The sequence below is a fragment of the Halichoerus grypus genome, chromosome 1, assembly GCF_964656455.1.
Source record: "Halichoerus grypus chromosome 1, mHalGry1.hap1.1, whole genome shotgun sequence".
Classification (NCBI taxonomy): Eukaryota; Metazoa; Chordata; class Mammalia; order Carnivora; family Phocidae; genus Halichoerus; species Halichoerus grypus.
The window spans coordinates 144122885-144138283 of NC_135712.1; the positions used below are offsets into that span (position 1 = coordinate 144122885).

The window sequence follows — 15399 nt, forward strand, 5'->3', positions numbered from 1 at the left end:
ATAGTTTTAACATCCACACATTTGCACAGGTAGGGAATACTAAAATTGCTGCCATCATGAACCTGACTCCATATTCTGTTTACCTGCAGAGACCAAGGTAGTAAGGAATCTAGGAGTATTGCAGAGGTTGAGGTGGAGATGGGAGAGCACATTCTTCTGTGTTTCGTAAGTTCAGCCTGGCCATTAAGGGGCCTTCGGTCCCCCAGTGACCTGGGTGAATATCATCTAAGTGGTCAACTTTGAGCATGAGAGTGTAAAGGATTTTACCTGTACTCAACTAAGGGAGAGAAAGATCAGAAGTACATTTCACTTGCATTGACTCAATTAAATGAATTTGACCAAAAAACAAAACACAAAAAGAACAAATATGTTAAATAGTGTAGCCAATTGTGTCTGATAATCTGGCCATGGAACATATGCCCTGGAATGAGAGAGAAGTGACTGATTTCCCAGTCTGTCTTGGTCCTTCCCTCTCGGTGCTGGAGCAAATGTGCGCACCTCTTCCCAACTTGGTGTTCAGTGATATTATGTTAGTAGCTTGAAACTGGCTGTATCTCAGCAAATGCTACAAATGGGGATGATTTATTTTTTATTTTTTTAAAAAAGATTTTATTTATTTGAGAGAGAGAGAGAATGAGCGGTGAGGAGGGGCAGAGGGAGAGAGAGAGAGAGAAGCAGACCCCTTGCTAAGCAGGAAGCCCGATGCGCAGGGGCTCGATCTTAGGACCCAGAGATCATGACCTGAACTGAAGGCAGACGCTTAACCGACTGAGCCACTCAGGTGCCCTGGGGATGCTTTATTTTAGATAGCTGGCTGACCAGCACATCACTACTTAACCTGCCTCTTATAGTGGGGACATCTGGCCACACTGAAGATGCTTCCGGTATCTAAAGGTATGGATTTCTTTTCCTGCAATGTGAAGCCTAATTGCAAGTCAGCTTCCTCATCTGGTGTTCGGTTGAAGAAACAGCTGGATGTTCCTACACTGCAAGAAAAGTTGGCTGTTTGGGGGCTTACATAGAAAACTGGTTTTGTATCTATATCTCTGTAGAGAAATATTTATTATTTTTTAAAGATTTTATTTCTTTGACAGAGAGAGATACAGTGAGAGAGGGAACACAAGCAGGGGGAGTGGGAGAGGGAGAAGCAGGCTTCCCGCCGAGCAGGGAGCCTGATGCAGGGCTCAATCCCAGGACCCTGGGATCACGACCCAAGTTGAAGGCAGACGCCTAATAACTGAGCCACCTAGGCACCCCTAAAGCAATATTTATGACTAAAGCTATGTAGTGATTGGTTTTAGGCATTTTTCAAATATAAACTCAAGGTAGTTCAAAGGTGATCATGTGGGTGCCTGGGTGGCTCAGACGGTTAAGCATCTGCCTTCAGCTCAGGTCATGATCCCAGGATCCTGGTGTCAAGGCCCGCATTGGTCTCCCTGCTCGGCGGGAAGCCTGCTTCTTCCTCTGACCCTATTCCCTGCTCGTAAACTCTCTCTCTCAAAAATAAATAAATAAAATCTTTAAAAACAAAACAAAACAAAGGTAATCATGTGCTGATTTAAGACCATAGCTGCTGTGCAAGCTGCGGCTTCCAAGTGGACTAATTCCCATACTAATATGCGTGTCCCAGAACAGCGAATGATTCATTTTGGTGTTAATCAGTCCAAGTCTGGGCCAGATTTAGCAAGCAACCAGAGTTGCATCTTGATAAACTAAACCAAGCACACTTCTTTATTTTGGCCAAAACATTGCTGTGATAACATGATCTCCGCAGAATTTACCGAGCATCATGGGGATGTTTTTGGAGGAGCATTCACTTTCCTGGAGGTAAGGAGTTTTGTGTCATAGTTAGGACCTGTATCTAACTACCTCTAAGATCTAAGGTAAATTATTTTCATTTTTCTGGGCTTTGGAGTCTCCATCTGAGGAATGAGTTGTGTAATAGATAATCTCATGTCCCTTCCAACTCCGGAAGAAAGGAAAAATTAAACCAGCTTGCAGCCGGTGGTATATAGTATACAGTGTATATAAATATGCAAAGTCTATATGGGGTTATTGAAGAGGAGCCTTTCTCCACTTTCCCAGTATATCTCCTGCCCCTATCCTCTGGCCTCACCGAGTCCCTGCATAGGATTAGAGTACAAGGCACTGTGGCAAGGAGCCTGATGAGATAACTATCACTTCCTAGCTGTGTATCTTTGGGCACATTACTTTACCTCTCTGAGTCTTAGTTTCCTCGCCTATAAATGTGTGGATCAAATACCTTCTTACAGAGCTGTTGAAGATTAAGTAAAACTAAGTATGTGAATGGGCTTTGTAAGGTAGAAAGCATAAAACAAATATTATCATCACTGTAGTTTGGAAAATAAGATATCAAAATTACAGTGAAATTCTCCAGGATTAATAATAAGAATAGAGCAGTAGTTCTGTCTAGAACACCGAGGTATATACAAAAACCAATTAACTCTTCATAACCCAGAAAACAGTTTATAAATACATGGATTCTTAAATAGTGGATTTTTCAGTCTGGAATTATTTAGGCCTTTTATTTCTCCTTCTTTTTCTTGCTAATAGTACCTATTAAAATTAGAGGAAAATGAAGGCGAGAGAGAGGGGTGCTATCTGGAAGAGGACCAGCTGGCCACCTGGTGCTCCTCCTCGACTGGCACCCTTATGGCCCTGCCCTCAACTCTCAGTCACCAGATGATTTCTCAGGGACAAAGTCACATTGTCAGAGTTCAGAGAGACTGGTATATAAAGCAGAATCTCATTGTATTAATTTACAAGGAGAGAGCTAACTGCTGAGGGGCCGAACATTTGCCTTTTTTTTTTTTCCTTCTCTCTTTGGCAGTAAGTTCTAGACACTTACACAAGTAACAGCAACAGAAAATCCTAAAGTACAGTGACTTAAACAAGATAGAGTTTCTCTTTCCCATAAAAGAAGTCTGCACATATGCAACTCTAGGTTGACATGGTAGTTTCAGTGTGTCATCTGGGATGTAAGCTTTTATCTTTTTATTCTGCCTTCCTCAGCCTGTGCCTTCCATGCTCAAGATCACCTCACGCCCCAAAGGACTGCTAAAGGCCAATCATGATGTCCATGTGCCAGCAGCAGTTAGGAGGAAAGAAGAAAGAATCATATATCACCTGTTTTTTAGACTTCCCATTAGGCCCAGAAACATTTCCCCTTGCATGTCATTGGTGAGAATCTAGTTTCATGGCCTCCTCTAGCTGCAAGAGCAGTTGGGAAGTATGGTCTTTTAGGAAGGCACATTGCTTCCCCAAGTAAAATTGAAGTTCTTTTATTAAAGAGGCAAGAAAAATGATGTTTGGGCAGACATCTCCACTGCAGCAGCCAAATTGTAATTATAAGGTGGCTGAATGAATGAGCAGAGAGGCTAGATTTATGACCTGTGATTTAAGGTGCTAACATTTAAGGCTGGGCTTCTCAAACTTCACTGTGAACTTGGATCACCAGGGATCTTGTTAAAATTCAGATTCTTATTCAGAATATTAGAGGTCAGGATGGAAATTCTGCATTTCTAGTAAGCTCCCAGATGATGCTGGTCTATGGCCCACACTTTGGGTAGAAGAGCCTAAAGCATTGTTCCTAAAATTGTTGGTGTTTTCTCTAACAATTGGAGGACAACAGCTGATGCAACCAGGGTATTACATGGGGATCCATCAGCTAGGGTGATTTTGGTGTCCGGATTTGGAGTAAGAACTGGCTAAAGCTGAATGCACAGTTTGCTTTAACTGAACCTACTACAGTGACTTTTACATTCAGAGCATCTGCCCTGTAAGCAGACAGATTGAAATTCCCTAAAGGAAAGAACTGAGGAAGATGGAGGGGAGAGAGCTGTTGGGGGAAAGTGGGCACCCTGGATGTCATGGTCTTGACTCAGAATTCAGCTTATTATCTATTGCCTGCCTAAGAGAACAGACCATGGCTAGACCAAAGCAGGAATTTAATTTTGCACTGCCTTGGGAAGTGTCTATGGAAGTCCCTTGGATAGGGTCAAGGCCATCAAAATGAATATCCACATTTCACCACCCATGGGAGAGACCAAAACTACAACATCAAATATCCCTTGCTCTGCCTTTCTCCCACTTAGCCCAAACAGACTTCTCCAGATCACATAAGGTAGTTCTTTCTGTTATATGTGGGGGCCCATATCTCGATCAACTGCCCATTATTACTAGTTAAGCCAATGCAACAGAGCCAGAAAATGTGAGACATCAGGAATAATTCTATATTTTAAACTCCTGGCAACACTTTTTTGTGTGTGAAGAAAACTCAAAAGAGAATTGTAAAAAATATACTATTTATCTTATTTATTTTTAATAAAGTCAGATTTTTAACATAGTTAACCCTTGAACAACATAAGGGTTAGAGGCACTGACCCCCCCACACACAGTTGAAAAAACACGTATAACTTTTGACTCCCCAAAAACTTAACTATTAATAGCTTACTGTTGATAGGAAGACTTACCAATAACATAAACAGTTGATTAACACATATTTTGTATGTTATGTGTATTATATGTTGTATTCTTTCAACAAAGTAAACTAGAGACTAGAAAGGGTTAAAAAAATCATAAGAGAAAGTACATTTATTGTACTGTAGATAATCACCATATGAGTGGACCTGCACAGTTCAAACCCATGTTGTTCAAGGGTCAATTGTATACAAAATGCAATGATTGAACATATATGAGGTCAAAAGACAAAAGTTGAGGCCCCTTGTGACTGTGAGGCCAAAGCCAGTGGCCCTTGTTGCTCCTTATGATAAGCCTTGGGCAGCTTTGGGGCCAGATACCCACCCTCCCTCCCCATTCCCAGTGTGCTTAGGTGGGCTCTGTGGCATGAGTTACTAATTGTCTATTAGATATCCAGGCCTCTCTTCTTCTTCTTTTTTTTTTTTTATTAACATATAATGTATTATTTGTTTCAGAGGTACAGGTCTGTGATTCATCCATCTTACACAATTCACAGGGCTCACCATAGCACATGCCCTCCCCAATGTCTATCACCCAGCCACCCGATCCCTCCCATCCCCCACCACTCCAGCAACCCTCAGTTTGTTTCCTGAGATTAAGAGTCTCTTATGGTTTGTCTCCCTCTCTGGTTTCATCTTGTTTCATTTTTTCCTCTCTTCCCCTATGATCCTCTGTCCAGGCCTCTCTTCTTCCTCACCAACAAAACTGCAATTTTGCCTGAGGATCAACATGCCAGTTAAAATATGTAGTCTCCCAGTCTCCCTTACACTTGAGATAGGCCATGTGACCCATTCCTGGCTAATAGGATTTGGAAAGAAGTCTGCTGGATGGGGCTTCAGGAATATTATTATTTTAATGATAGAAAGAGAGAGACTCATCTGGCATGTGGATTTTGCCTTCTAGTTTCCTTCTTTGAATACTGATGTGCTGGCCTGGTGGTATAATAGTCATTTTGCCATCAAGAGTATAAAAGTCAAATGCCAGGGTTGGAAGGGCAGAAAGTTGAAAGAGATCTGGGTTCCTAATAGCATTGTAGATTTGTCATATTAGGCTTGAACTACCTACCTTTGGACTTCCTGATATTTGAGAAAAATAATTCCTTATTTGGGACTTACTCTTTGAGCTCCACTTTTTCTTCTCCATTCTTTACTCTTTCCCCCTCTACCTTACCCAATATTGTTATACTATAAGATCAGTCCTGATGAAACCATATGATGAAGGCAGACATAACTGAGGAATTAGTAACCAAATGGCAAGAGAGGAAGAGCCACAGATTCTAACAATGGTGATGAGTCTTAGGCTGATTGCACTTATAAGAGTGGCTTGATTAGGAAACTCCAGATGCTCTGGACAAGCAGTCTAGAGAAACACTTCTCAAATTTTAATATACAAATAAATCACCAAGGGCTCTGGTTCAAATGCAGTGTTCGATTCAATAGGTTGTTGGGACAAGTAAGGTGCCATGGGCCCTGAGTGCCCCTGCGTGTTCTTGCTGGGTATGCTAAAAATGCAAGGGCCTTGACTCCTTGTTACCTGGGCCATTTCTTAAGGTTGTTTTTATAGCGAGGGATAAGGTAACACTCCTCCGGAAACCCCCAAAAGAACAAAAAGCAGGCTTGCTTACTGTTCACTCTAAAAGCAGAGAATTCCCTAAGCTAAGTATTCCTTAGCTATCATGCAAACAGTGTCACGTGGGCCTCTCCATGTCTCCCCTGTGGGCCTTGGAGGGGCAAGGAGAACCGATGCAAACCAACAGCATGCTCATGCTGCTGGCTATGCTGTGAGTAATAAAATCCTTTGACTCAGGAGTCTTGTGTCCTCTGTCAGTTTCCATGAGACAGTAACAAACTCATTTATTAGCTTGAGAGTAGGGTAAAACCTCCAATCCTTCACAGACCTTGATAGGAGTTTTGGGTGGGACCTGAGATTCTGCCTTTCTGATAAGGTACTTCTGTTGCTACTAGTCTACCCACTACACTTTGAATAGTAATAATCTTGAGATTTCAAGTCAGCAAGCTACTTTACAGGTTGTTGTTGGGTTTTTTTGTTTTTTTTTTAAGATTTTATTTATTTGTCAGTGAGTGAGAGTGAGAGAGCAAGCAAGCAGGGGGAACGGCAGGTAGAGGGAGAAGCAGGCTCCCTGCTGAGCGGGGAGCCTGATATGGGACTCGATCCCAGGACCCTAGGACCATGACCTGAGCCCAAGGCAGACCCTTAACCAACTGAGCTACCCAGGCATCTGCTACTTTCCAGTTCTAAGACTGAGCTTCCTCACCTACAAAATAAGATGAGTTTGAAGGTCTCTTCCCATTCTAACTCAGTGATTCCAGGTCCCAATTACCATCAGCAGGTAGGGCCTCCTTCCATTCATTCATTCCTTCAACCAACATCTTTATCCATCATTTGCAAGGCACCAGGAATAAGAAGGATGAGCAATTTCTGGATGGTTCACAGAGTTGGGCAATGAGCAATAGAAGCTATCCCAGAGATACATATATGGATAGCACCAAATAAGTCAGTTGCCTCTTTGAACTATCATTCTTAGGTTGAGTGTCCATACAATTTATTCCAAACCAGGACACTTTTGAGAGTGAAAGGGGATGCTTTTAAAAGTTACACTGGGATGACAGGTGTAAATTTGCTCAATCTTGGGTCATCGTATTCTCAGGGACTCAGAAAGCTGTAGTTCTATCTAGATTTTCTTTTTTCTTTTTTCTTTTTAATTCAAACGAACATTTATCAAGCCCATATTAAATGGGACGTGGTTATAAGTGCCCCTCCTCCATCTGTGTACAATTCCCTTCACCCTGCTGTTTCTCCTCAGTTGGGTACATCGTATGTCCCCTAGTTTTCTACAGTTATGCAGCCTGTAATTGTGTAGTCTTAAAATGTAATGGCAGTCTTGTTCAGAAGCTCAGAATCTTTTTAGAAAGTGATGGATAGCAGAGTGATGGTCACAGCTAATGGCAATGTGTTTCATTAAAATTTTTTTTTTTTTAAGATTTTATTTATTTTTCAACAGAGAGACAGCGAGAGAGGGAACACAAGCAGGGGGAGTGGGAGAGGGAGAAGCAGGCTTCCCGCTGAGCAGGGAGGCTGATGTGGGACTCGATCCCAGGACCCTGGGATCATGACCTGAGCCGAAGGCAGACGCTTAACGACTGAGCCACCCAGGTGTCCTGGCAATGTGTTTCATTTTAAACAAGTACCGAGAAGGCCTTACTTCCTATGGAGATGCTGGTCTGGTCTGGTGCTCCAGTCATGATAAACAGCAGTGACAGCTATATAACTGACACTCAAAAAACTCTTGGTATGAATTGAATTGGAATCACCTGTGGCCTCTGGCTTCTTCCACAAAGTTGAGAGTGATTCCCTATCAGTAGACATTTTGAAAGCCTGTGTGTTCAGATACTTATCAGCAGTTGACTCTAGGTCAGTGGTGAACTCCAGGTCAGTGGTTAAGTCTAGGTCAGCAGTCAGTTCCAGACATAGTGTGGGGAAATTCCCAGCCAGGAAGAACCAGACAGAGAGGATCAGGGCCTTCTGGAGCATGGTGCTGGTGGGGAGTGCAGGAGGCTCTCCAACGCAAGCAGGGAGGTAGGCAGGCCCTTCTGTGATCCAGACTTTCTACTCCTCTCTTCCCTCTTCACCCATTTCCTTCCCTGCTGTGTAGATCCGCAAATGTCCTGTTGTATTACCTTGAAGGCCCATCACAGAAGAGTGATTTGCTTTGCCCAGTCGAAGATAGCACAAAGTCATTACATAATCCCTCTCAACACTCAGAGCTCCTGAACAGCTGCTCTGGAGGTGGATGGAAATAACCCACCATTTCAGTTTTTATAACCCATGCAGGAGTGAGAATGTTATTTTTAGGGCACAGTAATTTAAAAGCTCTTGCTGGCCTGGGGGGAAATGTCTTCAATGCTTTAGGGAAACGAAGTGGGTTCTGTCTTTTCTTTTGCAGCCAGCGTCCAGAATGAGTTCTTTCTTTGTAGTAAAAGGAAACAGTGCACTGCTTACTGGCACCTAAACATAGCCAACTTAGAGACCTTCAGACTGTAGGAATTTAGGGCACCCTTATGCTTTATAGCCTATGCAGTAGATAAACTTATATCCTTAATTCCACTTTGGTTTTGGGGGGGATCAGAATGGTGTCTTTTGTTCCAAATGGCCCAGAGCATTGTCAGGTACACAAAGGGTGAATTTTCCTTAGTTTGGATTCCGCCAAAAGCGGACCCCGAGGCAAGGATTCTGGTGCAAGTAGTTTATTCAGGACCATAGTGAGGGAAGGAAGAAGGAAAGGGTGGAGAGGCCATAAGACAGATGTTAATCAGCAGATTTCTGTTGTCAGCAGCTGGGGCTTAATCCTGCCCAGGCCTATCTGAGAGTGTGCTGGGACGTGCCTCCAAACTGTCCCACTGACGGTGATAGAGTGGGGGTATTTATACATTTATCCCTCAGTGTCTTAGGTTGCTCCAGGGTGTTAGCTCTCTGACACTTCTGGCCTGTCCTAGCGTGGTCCCAACAATGCCCACTCCCCAAGGTCAGAAAATGTCCTCGAACAGACATGGGCAGTCCTCCAGGGAGGCAAAGGACAGAGGGGTGGGGCACTGACAGACTCTGCTACAAGAGTCAGAGTCAGATTCATAAATGGGCTGTGTGTTCCTTACTTAAAATATACAATATAGTCTTTTGAAAGACCCATTTTTTGCCTTGCAGGATCTGTTTGCCTTTAAAGTAAAGTAGCAGAAAATCCAGCTGTAGCCATTGGCTGTGAAGCAAAAGCAAATTGGAGGGGCGCCTGGGTGGCTCAGTCGTTAAGCATCTGCCTTCGGCTCAGGTCATGATCCCAGGGTCCTGGGATTGAGCCCCGCATCGGGCTCCCTGCTCTGAGGGAAACCTGCTTCTCCCTCTCCCACTCCCCCTGCTTGTGTTCCCTCTCTCGCTGTGTCTCTCTCTGTCAAATAAATAAATAAAATCTTAAAAAAAAAAAAAACAAATTGGAACTGAAGCCTTCACCATTTGCAATTCCCAACCCCCTTCTACAACTGTACCCAGAGCAAATGAGGTCACCCTCTCCCTGTAGAGTCAGCACAAGTCTGGGCAGAAGATGATGCCGTTGACACTCAGCTGAAAACTGAGACAGCAGCATTTGCAAGACACAGGAAAGAACAGGGGCTCAGACTCCATCATCTATATGTAGACAATGCTTGTAACCGTGTTAAATACCTATGATGGCCATGACAATTAAATCCAGTGAGGAAAGGATGCCCAACAGAGTGCCAGTGCCCATATTAGAGCTCTTGCAGACAAAGAAGAAGGCTCAAATATGTTGTTTTAATTCTTCTGAAGAGAGAAAACACTTTTGTTTTCTTTTTGTTCATAAAAATAATATATACTTCTGGTAATTGTAGAAAACTTAGAAAATACAGGAAAAGGTAAAGAAGAGAAAAATCTACTGTAATTCCATGTTCCAATCTTTTACAAATAAGTAAACAAAATGGATTAACTTATAAAAATGTAATTACAATCCAGACCTTTTATAATATAATCATATATTGGAACCGGTTGGGATCCTTCTACGTATATGATTTGGTATCTGTTTTTCATACAGTGTATCATGGGCTGTATGATTCTGTATGTCACTGATAATTCTTCAAAATGTTTCTGTCATCTGAATTATATTCCATCACCTGGATAGGCTATAAACCATTGGCCATTCTTCTATGAATTTGTGGTGAACACCTTTGTGCTGACCACTTGACCTCTGGGTATTTCTTTGGGGTATTCTCTCAGGTGTGGGATTATAGAGTCAAATGGGAATGAGACCAGAAGTCTAAGGACAGAGTTGAGGGGAAGCTTCCTAACAGCAGTCCCTGGTGGAAATCTGTGACATATGAAGATGACTTTCCTTGGCTGTGGAGTTGCAGACCAGGCCTGCCAACATACAGATCAGAGTCCTTAAGCTTGCAGGAACCCTAGAGATAACCTCCGCCCACACCCTCTTTGTTGTTTTTCAGATAAGGAAACTGAGTCGCAAAGATTTGCTAGATTTGGCCAGGCCATCAGGCTCCAGACTTGGGTTGTTTTTAGAAATTAAATTACATCATGGCACTGAAAATGGAATGGCCAGACGGCTAGCTGCCCAGCCAGAAGTGAGGCTATGTTCTTCTGGTGCTTGGGAGCCTGAAAGAGCACTGCCTTCCCCATCAGCTGATTACACATAATAGGATAAAATATCTCTTCCTACATTTGGAAGAACCACAAGGGTTGGTGAAGTGCCTACGAACAAAAATAAACCGGAAGGAACACAGTCCATTGAATCAGAACAAGTCAATGAAACCCACACTGGGAAAGGCAAAGCACTTTTGAGAGAGCGGATAGTTCTTTCCTTGTTTGTTGAATGGATACTGGGGCTCCAGGAATGATGTATATTACAGACATTGTCAGAGTCCTGCTCATATTCCCTCAGCACATAGCATTCCCAGATATGTCAACCGCTTCCTACTGCACGCACCTGAGAAGTTTTCCCTGAGGGCTTTCACTGGCTAAAGGAGCCTTGTTCAGGCCCATCTGGACAGGCAGCCTAGAAGAGCAAGAAGATACCTTCTGAAGCAATGCTCAACCAATGATCTATGGGAGTCAGTGTTTAAATATCCCTATTTCCTTGTCCCTTGGGTAGGACATCTTTGTTCTATACCATCTCACCAGGTTCCCAGTGGAATTAGGTCCCAGATGCCCACGGCAATAACCTGCTCATTATCACATTCTGTACTGAGTTCATTTTCCTTCCCTGTCTCACTTTCCTACTCCCCTCCCAGTCTGGCATCACCCCCAACTCAAATCCTTGTATCAGTGTCTGCTTCTAGGGGAGCCCAACCTAAGGCAATGTAGCCCTTTCAGAATTAATTGTAGGAAATCCTAAAAAGGGAAACTTCAGTTAGTGGAGTAGACACAAACTGATACAGATATTAGAATTAGCAGACAAGGACGTTAAAACCATTATTATAACTGTATTCTATATTTTCAAAAAGATAGAGGAAAAATTGAACACATTAAGATGAGACATGGAAGATACTCTAAAGCCCAGTGGAGCTTCTAGAAATAGAAGCAACCCAAGATACACATGGGTGATGGATGCAGTGGAGGAGGATCCCAGGGTGACAGGCAGAGGCTATATTATTGTAGTTAAGATTAAGTTCAGATACATAAAACAGGGTGTGTGTGTCGGGGGGTGGGGGTAATTAGCAGTACCTTAAACAAGAGAAAAGCTTATTCTTGTCTCATGCAAAAGAAATCTGGAGATAGGCAGTGCATAGCTGAAAGGGCAGCTCCACTCTGTCATCAGAGATTCAGTCTCCTCTTCAGCTGTACTACTCTTTGTGTATAACTTTCAGCCTCTAAGTTCATAGGTGGCAGCTAGAGTCGCCAAGGTGGCAGCTAGAGCTCCAGCCATTACATCCACATTCCAGGCAGCACACAGAAGGAAGAACAGAAGAGCAAAAAGGGACCCTTCCTAGCAGGTTAATTCCATTTAAGCAATGTGTCTGGAAATCCTACAGAACTCTACCACTTAGATCTCATTGCTTAGAACTTCTTCATGTGGGAGCCCCTAGCTGCAAGGCTTAGAAATATACTGTCTTGGGGTGCCTGGGTGCCTCAGTCAGTTAAATGTCTGACTTTGGCTCAGGTCATGATCTCAGTGTCCTAGGAATGAGCCTCACACTCAGCAGGGAGTCTGCTTCTCCCTCTCCTGCTGCACCTCCCCCCATTCATGCTCTCTCTCTCTCTTTCTCAAATAAATAAATAAAATCTTTAAAAATAAAGGAATATACTGTCTTAGCTGGATGCATTGCTAAAATCAGAGTTGTGTTACTAAGTAGGTAGGGGAGAATGGCTGTTGGGTCAGGTGACCAGCAATCTCTACCTTACCAAGAAAGATTCAAGGGTTAGAGATATTTGGTGTGAGGGGTGGAATGAGAAGGACAGAAAACAGGGGTTAGTTGAATTTACGTTTTTGAAATAACTGAACCAATTAGATCTCTACTTTGCATGTACCTCACACATGCAGAACACAGGCAATCCAGACAAAAACAAAAACAGAATTTTAAAAGCTCTGCATCAGTTATCACAATGCATGACAAACCACTCCAGATTTTAGTGGCTGAAAATTAAAAAATTGTTTATTATTTCTCGCAACTTTATAGGTTGGCTGGGCTCTCACCTAGAGTCACATATGCAGCTGCAGTCAATTGGCAGCTTCATTGGGTCTGGAGAGTCTAAGATGTCCTGGGGCCTTAGTTCTGACTATCATCTGAGCCCCTCTCCACATGGTCTCTCATCATTCAGTCATCCAGCTCAGTCTTTCTTATATTGTGGTGGGAATATTCTAAGACAAGGAAGGAAGAAGCTGCAAGGCCTCTTGAAACCAAGGCTCTAGAACTTGCATATTGTCACTTCTCCAGCATTCCATCAGCCAAAGCAAGTCACAGGCCAGACCAGATTTAAGAGATGAGAAATAGACTTCACCTTTGATGGGGTTTCTGCAAAGCCATTGTTAAAGGGGCATGGGCACAGGGAGATGTGATTCATTGGGAACCATACTTTTAACAATCTACCATAAACTCTCTAAAGAAACTAAACAAACTGCCTGGAGGGCTCCAGAAATGAAGCCTTCCCCATTCTGGCATCTTTGGATCTTATAACCTCAAACCTACTCCCTTCTTATTCGTTCTAAAGCAAAGTCTGCTCATAAATAAGCCCTGGCCACCTAAGCAGAACTCTCAGTTGATAGGCCAAAAGAAAGACACCACTACATACACTACCAGAGAAAATCAGTATCAACTATCTTGAAAAAACCTATCCAGTCTCTTAATCTTAGGTATGTACAGTTAACAAAGGACTATCAAAAATATTAAGAAAATTTGAATCATGAAAAAGAAATACCAAATCAAAGGAAAAATTAACCCCAGAGGAAATGGAGATAAATCAAAGAACGGAAGGAAGCAGGATCAAATACATAAACAACAACAAAACAACAACAAAACTTAAGTGACTTCAAAGAGATTTGAGAAGCTATTACATTTATAAAACAAGAACAGAATACTGTCGGGGAAAACAGGAGCACAAGGAAAATCTTTGGAAGCATAATGGCAGTTACAAAAAAAATCAATAGAGAGCTTGGGAGGGAGAAAGGAAATAATCTAGGAAATGGAACAAAATCAAAGAAATGGAAAATAGAAGAGTTAGTGAACATAGAAAACCACTCTACAAGGTTTAATCTCTAAATAATAGGAGGTCAGTGAAGAAAGAATTTGGAAACCAAAGGAAGGAAGTTATTAAAGAAATATGGAACAACATTTTCTATAAAAATAGAAGTCCTTAGTTTGAAAGGGCCTTCTGAGTGCCTGGTATAATAAGTGTTTTAAAAAGACCCATGTCTAGAATGAAACTTTAGAATTTCATGGATTAAGAAAAGAACCTACAAGTTTCCTAGGAGGGTAAGAAACAGCAGGTCCTCAATAAAGGAACAAGATTAAGGCATCAAACTTATTATCAGACATGAAAGGGCTTAGACACTTTGTATCTCAAGTATCCTTTCTGCAGAAAGAAGATGTGGTATATATGACACAGTGGAAATCCCCAAGGAGTGCTGTAAAAAGACATTCTAGCATATCAACTGTTTAACCAGCCTAAACACAATCAGTTCACATTAGACTAAAAACTCAGTGAGCTTTCACAAGAATGTTTTTAAGAAGCATGGAATAATAGGAAAAAGGAATAAGAAGTTAAATAATATTAGTCATGTGGTGAAGAAAGCATATGTTTCTTCTTCCAATAGCAAAAAAAGAACCAATTGGAAACACTAGAAAATAAATGTACAAATGAAGCAAAGGAAAATGTGGTATAATTTTGAGGCACTGATGATGTAAGTGTAGCAGACTTAGTGACTTGCATTAATGGCCAATTAATAATGGCTATCCTGTATCCACACTTTCTGTAGACTCCCTACCAACACCCTGATTCTGGGACACAGGACTTGATTTAGCTAATAGCACAGTAGCAAATGATCCAAGAAGAAAACATGAAAAAGTACTGCATGTTTTAGCTCTCTCTCTTGAAACCCTGCCACGACCATGAGAACAAACATGGGTTAATCTGTTAGAAGGATATGAAAAACACATAGAAGAAAACTAAGTTGTTAAAGCCAAGGCAATTCTAGACCAACCAGCTCACAGCCTAATCCAGCAACCAAATACAGCCATGACAGTGAGTCCACTGTAGATTGGCCAAGTCCAGTCAGATGAACAGAACCACTTAACTGACCTATACTCTCATAAGAAATAAGGGATCATTATTGTTTTAAAAGACTAAGTTTAGGAGTGATTTGTTATGCAGCAATAGCTAACTAATACATAAATAAAAGAGTATTTATTTGCCTTAGATGTTAAGAGTATTCTTCTTCAAGTGATAAAGAGGGCATGACATTGGCGCTGTTGTCAAGAAAATGTATTTCTATTCATCCCACTTGACTCAGCCAGGAACAATATTTATGTCATCACAATAATGTAAACTTTGTTTTTTGAACTTCAACATTTAGGAATAACTTAAAACCCAGAAGACTACATTATGGTTACAGAACAGAATGTAACTCTTACTGATCTGAGGAATGTAAAGGACAGCTGAAAACAACTGGGAGGAGAAAGAGGGGTGAGTAAACATAGTAGCCCCAATATGTTCATCTTACTTGTAGAAGCAAGAACTACTGATAGAAGTTGGTGGAACAAAAACCAGAGGTTTAAGTATATTATTTAAAGTTGCAAAGGTAATCAGTGATGAGGAAGAGGTAGAAAAGCTGAACTAAATGAACATTACCTCCTTCCTGTTCTTCCAGTATAA

At 41.9% G+C, this 15399-nt stretch overlaps 1 long non-coding RNA gene across 1 annotated transcript in view; it reads left to right on the forward strand.

The window, feature by feature from the left end:
• Nucleotides 1–15399, forward strand: part of LOC118528095 (uncharacterized) — a 37441-nt gene that overhangs the window by 17645 nt on the left and 4397 nt on the right. The window contains exon 3 of the long non-coding RNA XR_013448088.1: nt 15101–15210. This is a non-coding gene — a long non-coding RNA (uncharacterized LOC118528095). The remainder of the gene's footprint in view (nt 1–15100; nt 15211–15399) is intronic.